The sequence below is a fragment of the Diorhabda sublineata genome, chromosome 4 (assembly GCF_026230105.1).
Source record: "Diorhabda sublineata isolate icDioSubl1.1 chromosome 4, icDioSubl1.1, whole genome shotgun sequence".
Taxonomy (NCBI): domain Eukaryota; kingdom Metazoa; phylum Arthropoda; class Insecta; order Coleoptera; family Chrysomelidae; genus Diorhabda; species Diorhabda sublineata.
Genome location: NC_079477.1, coordinates 1,144,918 through 1,154,768, shown reverse-complemented (window position 1 = coordinate 1,154,768; position 9,851 = coordinate 1,144,918).

Genomic DNA, 9,851 nt, shown 5'->3' with positions numbered 1-9,851 from the left:
CTGGATGTCCACTAAATTTGGTAATACGTAATTAATTTTGAAAATACGTTTTTATAAATGAAAAAAACTAACCAGAAATTGATTTCTATATAAAATATACAGTCAGGATCAATTTTGATTATATTTAAAACTGAATTAATAGATTTTGATATACTGGATGTCCACTAAATTTGGTAATACGTAATTGATTTTGAAAATACGTTTTTTTAAATGAAAAAAACTAACCAGAAATTGATTTCTATATAAAATATACAGTCAGGATCAATTTTGATTATATTTAAAACTGAATTTATAGATTTTGATATACTGGATGTCCACTAAATTTGGTAATACGTAATTGATTTTGAAAATACGTTTTTATAAATGAAAAAAACTAACCAGAAATTGATTTCTATATAAAATATACAGTCAGGATCAATTTTGATTATATTTAAAACTGAATTTATAGATTTTGATATACTGGATGTCCACTAAATTTGGTAATACGTAATTAATTTTGAAAATACGTTTTTATAAATGAAAAAAACTAACCAGAAATTGATTTCTATATAAAATATACAGTCAGGATCAATTTTGATTATATTTAAAACTGAATTTATAGATTTTGATATACTGAATGTCCACTAAATTTGGTAATACGTAATTAATTTTGAAAATACGTTTTTATAAATGAAAAAAACTAACCAGAACTTGATTTGTATATAATATACAGTCAGGATCAATTTTGATTATATTTAAAACTGAATTTATAGATTTTGATATACTGGATGTCCACTAAATTTGGTAATACGTAATTGATTTTGAAAATACGTTTTTATAAATGAAAAAAACTAATCAGAAATTGATTTGTATATAAAATACACAGTCAAGTTCAATTTTTATTATATTTGAATTTGAATTTATAGATTTTGATATACTGGATGTCCACTAAATTTTGTTATAAGTAATTAATTTTGAAAATACGTTTTTTTAAATGAAAAAAACTAACCAGAACTTGATTTGTATATAATATACAGTCAGGATCAATTTTGATTATATTTAAAACTGAATTTATAGATTTTGATATACTGGATGTCCACTAAATTTTGTTATAAGTAATTAATTTTGAAAATACGTTTTTTTAAATGAAAAAAACTAACCAGAACTTGATTTGTATATAATATACAGTCAGGATCAATTTTGATTATATTTAAAACTGAATTTATAGATTTTGATATACTGGATGTCCACTAAATTTGGTAATACGTAATTAATTTTGAAAATACGTTTTTATAAATGAAAAAAACTAATCAGAAATTGATTTGTATATAAAATACACAGTCAAGTTCAATTTTTATTGTATTTAAATTTCAATTTATAGATTTTGATATACTGGATGTCCACTAAATTTGGTAATACGTAATTAATTTTGAAAATACGTTTTTAAATGAAAAAAACTAACCAGAAATTGATTTGTATTTAATATACACAGTCAAGTTCAATTTTTATTGTATTTAAATTTCAATTTATAGATTTTGATATACTGGATGTCCACTAAATTTGGTAATACGTAATTAATTTTGAAAATACGTTTTTATAAATGAAAAAAACTAACCAGAAATTGATTTCTATATAAAATATACAGTCAGGATCAATTTTGATTATATTTAAAACTGAATTAATAGATTTTGATATACTGGATGTCCACTAAATTTGGTAATACGTAATTGATTTTGAAAATACGTTTTTTTAAATGAAAAAAACTAACCAGAAATTGATTTCTATATAAAATATACAGTCAGGATCAATTTTGATTATATTTAAAACTGAATTTATAGATTTTGATATACTGGATGTCCACTAAATTTGGTAATACGTAATTGATTTTGAAAATACGTTTTTATAAATGAAAAAAACTAACCAGAAATTGATTTCTATATAAAATATACAGTCAGGATCAATTTTGATTATATTTAAAACTGAATTTATAGATTTTGATATACTGGATGTCCACTAAATTTGGTAATACGTAATTAATTTTGAAAATACGTTTTTATAAATGAAAAAAACTAACCAGAAATTGATTTCTATATAAAATATACAGTCAGGATCAATTTTGATTATATTTAAAACTGAATTTATAGATTTTGATATACTGAATGTCCACTAAATTTGGTAATACGTAATTAATTTTGAAAATACGTTTTTATAAATGAAAAAAACTAACCAGAACTTGATTTGTATATAATATACAGTCAGGATCAATTTTGATTATATTTAAAACTGAATTTATAGATTTTGATATACTGGATGTCCACTAAATTTGGTAATACGTAATTGATTTTGAAAATACGTTTTTATAAATGAAAAAAACTAATCAGAAATTGATTTGTATATAAAATACACAGTCAAGTTCAATTTTTATTATATTTGAATTTGAATTTATAGATTTTGATATACTGGATGTCCACTAAATTTTGTTATAAGTAATTAATTTTGAAAATACGTTTTTTTAAATGAAAAAAACTAACCAGAACTTGATTTGTATATAATATACAGTCAGGATCAATTTTGATTATATTTAAAACTGAATTTATAGATTTTGATATACTGGATGTCCACTAAATTTTGTTATAAGTAATTAATTTTGAAAATACGTTTTTTTAAATGAAAAAAACTAACCAGAACTTGATTTGTATATAATATACAGTCAGGATCAATTTTGATTATATTTAAAACTGAATTTATAGATTTTGATATACTGGATGTCCACTAAATTTGGTAATACGTAATTGATTTTGAAAATACGTTTTTTTTTAATGAAAAAAACTAACCAGAAATTGATTTGTATTTAATATACACAGTCGAGTTCAATTTTTATTGTATTTAAATTTCAATTTATAGATTTTGATATACTGGATGTCCACTAAATTTTGTTATACGTAATTAATTTTGAAAATACGTTTTTAAATGAAAAAAACTAACCAGAAATTGATTTGTATATAAAATATACAGTCAGGATCAATTTTGATTATATTTAAAACTGAATTTATAGATTTTGATATACTGGATGTCCACTAAATTTGGTAATACGTAATTAATTTTGAAAATACGTTTTTATAAATGAAAAAAACTAATCAGAAATTGATTTGTATATAAAATACACAGTCAAGTTCAATTTTTATTATATTTTAATTTGAATTTATAGATTTTGATATACTGGATGTCCACTAAATTTTGTTAAAAGTAATTAATTTTGAAAATACGTTTTTTTAAATGAAAAAAACTAATCAGAAATTGATTTGTATATAAAATACAGAGTCAAGTTCAATTTTGATTATATTTAAAACTGAATTTATAGATTTTGATATACTGGATGTCCACCAAATTTGGTAATACGTAATTAATTTTGAAAATACGTTTTTTTAAATGAAAAAAACTAACCAGAACATGATTTGTATATAATATACAGTCAGGATCAATTTTGATTATATTTAAAACTGAATTTATAGATTTTGATATACTGGATGTCCACTAAATTTGGTAATACGTAATTGATTTTGAAAATACGTTTTTTTAAATGAAAAAAACCCAATCAGAAATCAATATGATTTTATTTTTATTCACTATTTGTACATGATTGATACAGATTTCAGTTTTTATGATACCAAATAATTATTTTTTCTCAACTACACTAAAAATTATGACAAATTATGAATATTTGACGTAAGTTTACATTTTACGAAATTATTATTAGACAAAGACGTGTATTGGATTTGCATTTACAACTAATTTTATAGATTTTGTTGTACAGATTGTCCCAACAGACAGAAATTATACGACTTTGAAATAAATTATATAAACAAAATTCGTTGACGTATTTTTTTTTTAATAATTTAAAAGTTTCCAATCGAAATATGGATAAAACCCAAAATGACGTAAAATATAAAACATCGAAACCAAAAAAAATGAAAAAACGAAAAAATTATTTTGACATTTTCATCTCGCCCTCATTATAACTTTAAAAAAATATTTTTTTCCCAGAAAATAAAATAAAACTTCAAATAATTATGAATTAACAAATTCTTTTACTGTATAAAATTATAAGAAATGTACAGGATGTTATTAGTACGTCCGGCTTCGATATTAAAAAGTTTTAAATACATTGATAAAAAACAAAATGGTGGAAGTGGTAGATTTTCGGTCGAACATATCCTACGGGATTTTTAATCAGTTTTAATTTGATAAACAATTCTAATAAACTTGTTATTACATTTTAAATTAACGTAATAATCAAAAAACATGCCAAAATTCGAGAAAAAGTATCGGAACAAATTGAAAATTCATATTTCGAAACTTTAAAAGCCTATAACTCAAAAACGAGGATCGTACGAAAAACTTCTTTCATACCACGTCATAATTTCACACACGAATTCCAAGTATCAAGTCCCGAAACACCCTGTACACGATAAAGAATTACATTACATGAGTTTTTAGTCGATTCTAATATGAGATTTCCGGGAAATCGAAGTTTCTAGACTGTAATGATAATGTATAAATAAATTAGTTGAAGTGTTTAGTGTTAGTGGTTAATTAGTGTAAGTGTTGGTGTATACATGAGGCAAATATGTGAAAAACTTGTCGGGAAAGAAGAAGAACGCGATATTGTGAAGAATTAACTCCAAATTAGAATTTTTTTTACGAGTTTGATAGTTTAGATGGGAGTATCTAGAGGCCCGTATCTATTCCGTCATTCAAGTAAATTGATATTGAAATTAATCGAATTACGATATTTATATAGGCCATCAAAAAAACTACGTCGTGTTCAATTGTTATTTTTATAACAATTAAATTAAATTTTAATCTCCAGCTGTGTCGAACTAATTTCGAAGTTTTTATTACCGTGGAAATTTTGAAAACCGAGAATTGTGAAAAAAAATTATTGTTTAATAAAGAAGAATTTAGTTTTCTAGTACATGAAAAGTTTTTTCGTCGCCAACATAGAAAGAAGAAATTTGTTTTTTTTTTGCGGCTAGATCCTCAATTTTTTTCATTTTCGATTGAAATTTTGGCGAGAAAATAAAACTTGCAGGTTTATATTGATGACTGCTGACATCTTTAGGTTGAGTTCGGAAACTTTGCGCGTAATTCTAGATCGTAGATTGTCTTCTCTATTTGAGACGTTCTGTATATCTATTTGAGACGTTCTGTATATCTATCTAACAAATTTTAGATCAAATTTGCTTTCTTAGAACGTATTTCGATCCAAAAAGTTTGAAATTCAGTCATTTTATCTTTAAGTTGCATCCCGTTAAGCGTGATTCACCCTGTATATGGAATTTTTCGAAAAAAATTATTATTTCTAATAGTTTTTGCGTAAATAATCAAATAAATCGAAATTTGCCGTTAAAAGGCGTTGGAATTCCTCAAAAAACTGCCGATTTTTTTCACATAATTAATTCTACGATATAATACAGGGTGTTCCATTGAAAATTGTACAATTTCTTTTCTATTTAAGACATTCTGTATATATCTAACAGATTTTAGATCAAAATCGCTTTCTTAGAATGTATTTCGATCCAAAAAGTTTGAAATTTAGTCATTTTATCATTAGGTTCCATACCGTTGAGCGTGATTCACCCTGTATATGGAATTTTTTGGAAAAAAATTATTTTTTCTAATAGTTTTGACGAAAATAATCAAATAAATCGAAATTTATCGTTAAAAGGAGTTGGAATTCCTCAAAAAACTGCCGATTTTTTTCACATAATTAATTCTACGATATAATACAGGGTGTTCCATTGAAAATTATACAATTTCTTTTCTATTTAAGACATTCTGTATATATCCAACAGATTTTAGATCAAAATCGCATTCTTAGAACGTATTTCGATCAAAGAAGTTTGAAATTTAGTCATTTTATCATTAGGTTCCATACCGTTGAGCGTGATTCACCCTGTATATGGAATTTTTTGGAAAAAAATTATTTTTTCTAATAGTTTTCTCGAAAATAATCAAATAAATCGAAATTTATCGTTAAAAGGAGTTGGAATTCCTCAAAAAACTGCCGATTTTTTTCACATAATTAATTCTACGATATAATACAGGGTGTTCCATTGAAAATTATACAATTTCTTTTCTATTTAAGACATTCTGTATATATCCAACAGATTTTAGATCAAAATCGCATTCTTAGAACGTATTTCGATCAAAGAAGTTTGAAATTTAGTCATTTTATCATTAGGTTCCATACCGTTGAGCGTGATTCACCCTGTATATGGAATTTTTTGGAAAAAAATTATTTTTTCTAATAGTTTTGACGAAAATAATCAAATAAATCGAAATTTATCGTTAAAAGGCGTTGGAATTCCTCAAAAAACTGCCGATTTTTTTCACATAATTAATTATACGATATAATACAGGGTGTTCCATTGAAAATTATACATTTTCTTTTCTATTTAAGACATTCTGTATATATCTAACAGATTTTAGATCAAAATCGCTTTCTTAGAACATATTTCGATCAAAGAAGTTTGAAATTTAGTCATTTTATCATTAGGTTCCATACCGTTGAGCGTGATTCACCCTGTATATTGAATTTTTTGGAAAAAAATTATTTTTTCTAATAGTTTTGACGAAAATAATCAAATAAATCGAAATTTATCGTTAAAAGGCGTTGGAATTCCTCAAAAAACTGCCGATTTTTTTCACATAATTAATTATACGATATAATACAGGGTGTTCCATTGAAAATTATACATTTTCTTTTCTATTTAAGACATTCTGTATATATCTAACAGATTTTAGATCAAAATCGCTTTCTTAGAACATATTTCGATCAAAGAAGTTTGAAATTTAGTCATTTTATCATTAGGTTCCATATCGTTGAGCGTGATTCACCCTGTATATTGAATTTTTTGGAAAAAAATTATTTTTTCTAATAGTTTTGACGAAAATAATCAAATAAATCGAAATTTATCGTTAAAAGGAGTTGGAATTCCTCAAAAAACTGCCGATTTTTTTCACATAATTAATTCTACGATATAATACAGGGTGTTCCATTGAAAATTATACAATTTCTTTTCTATTTAAGACATTCTGTATATATCCAACAGATTTTAGATCAAAATCGCATTCTTAGAACGTATTTCGATCAAAGAAGTTTGAAATTTAGTCATTTTATCATTAGGTTCCATACCGTTGAGCGTGATTCACCCTGTATATGGAATTTTTTGGAAAAAAATTATTTTTTCTAATAGTTTTCTCGAAAATAATCAAATAAATCGAAATTTATCGTTAAAAGGAGTTGGAATTCCTCAAAAAACTGCCGATTTTTTTCACATAATTAATTCTACGATATAATACAGGGTGTTCCATTGAAAATTATACAATTTCTTTTCTATTTAAGACATTCTGTATATATCCAACAGATTTTAGATCAAAATCGCATTCTTAGAACGTATTTCGATCAAAGAAGTTTGAAATTTAGTCATTTTATCATTAGGTTCCATACCGTTGAGCGTGATTCACCCTGTATATGGAATTTTTTGGAAAAAAATTATTTTTTCTAATAGTTTTGACGAAAATAATCAAATAAATCGAAATTTATCGTTAAAAGGCGTTGGAATTCCTCAAAAAACTGCCGATTTTTTTCACATAATTAATTATACGATATAATACAGGGTGTTCCATTGAAAATTATACATTTTCTTTTCTATTTAAGACATTCTGTATATATCTAACAGATTTTAGATCAAAATCGCTTTCTTAGAACATATTTCGATCAAAGAAGTTTGAAATTTAGTCATTTTATCATTAGGTTCCATACCGTTGAGCGTGATTCACCCTGTATATTGAATTTTTTGGAAAAAAATTATTTTTTCTAATAGTTTTGACGAAAATAATCAAATAAATCGAAATTTATCGTTAAAAGGCGTTGGAATTCCTCAAAAAACTGCCGATTTTTTTCACATAATTAATTATACGATATAATACAGGGTGTTCCATTGAAAATTATACATTTTCTTTTCTATTTAAGACATTCTGTATATATCTAACAGATTTTAGATCAAAATCGCTTTCTTAGAACATATTTCGATCAAAGAAGTTTGAAATTTAGTCATTTTATCATTAGGTTCCATATCGTTGAGCGTGATTCACCCTGTATATTGAATTTTTTGGAAAAAAATTATTTTTTCTAATAGTTTTGACGAAAATAATCAAATAAATCGAAATTTATCGTTAAAAGGCGTTGGAATTCCTCAAAAAACTGCCGATTTTTTTCACATAATTAATTCTACGATATAATACAGGGTGTTCCATTGAAAATTATACATTTTCTTTTCTATTTAAGACATTCTGTATATATCTAACAGATTTTAGATCAAAATCGCTTTCTTAGAACATATTTCGATCAAAGAAGTTTGAAATTTAGTCATTTTATCATTAGGTTCCATACCGTTGAGCGTGATTCACCCTGTATATGGAATTTTTTGGAAAAAAATTATTTTTTCTAATAGTTTTTGCGAAAATAATCAAATAAATCGAAATTTATCGTTAAAAGGCGTTGGAATTCCTCAAAAAACTGCCGATTTTTTTCACATAATTAATTCTACGATATAATACAGGGTGTTCCATTGAAAATTATACATTTTCTTTTCTATTTAAGACATTCTGTATATATCTAACAGATTTTAGATCAAAATCGCTTTCTTAGAACATATTTCGATCAAAGAAGTTTGAAATTTAGTCATTTTATCATTAGGTTCCATACCGTTGAGCGTGATTCACCCTGTATATGGAATTTTTTGGAAAAAAATTATTTTTTCTAATAGTTTTGACGAAAATAATCAAATAAATCGAAATTTATCGTTAAAAGGCGTTGGAATTCCTCAAAAAACTGCCGATTTTTTTCACATAATTAATTCTACGCTATAATACAGGGTGTTCCATTGAAAATTATACAATTTCTTTTCTATTTAAGACATTCTGTATATATCTAACAGATTTTAGATCAAAATCGCTTTCTTAGAACATATTTCGATCAAAGAAGTTTGAAATTTAGTCATTTTATCATTAGGTTCCATATCGTTGAGCGTGATTCACCCTGTATATGGAATTTTTTGGAAAAAAATTATTTTTTCTAATAGTTTTGACGAAAATAATCAAATAAATCGAAATTTATCGTTAAAAGGCGTTGGAATTCCTCAAAAAACTGTCGATTTTTTTCACATAATTAATTCTACCATATAATACAGGGTGTTCCATTGAAAATTATACATTTTCTTTTCTATTTAAGACATTCTGTATATATCTAACAGATTTTAGATCAAAATCGCTTTCTTAGAACGTATTTCGATCAAAGAAGTTTGAAATTTAGTCATTTTATCATTAGGTTCCATACCGTTGAGCGTGATTCACCCTGTATATGGAATTTTTTGGAAAAAAATTATTTTTTCTAATAGTTTTGACGAAAATAATCAAATAAATCGAAATTTATCGTTAAAAGGCGTTGGAATTCCTCAAAAAACTGTCGATTTTTTTCACATAATTAATTCTACCATATAATACAGGGTGTTCCATTGAAAATTATACATTTTCTTTTCTATTTAAGACATTCTGTATATATCTAACAGATTTTAGATCAAAATCGCTTTCTTAGAACGTATTTCGATCAAAGAAGTTTGAAATTTAGTCATTTTATCATTAGGTTCCATACCGTTGAGCGTGATTCACCCTGTATATGGAATTTTTTGGAAAAAAATTATTTTTTCTAATAGTTTTTGCGAAAATAATCAAATAAATCGAAATTTATTGGTAAAAGGCGTTGGAATTCCTCAAAAAACTGTCGATTTTTTTCACATAATTAATTC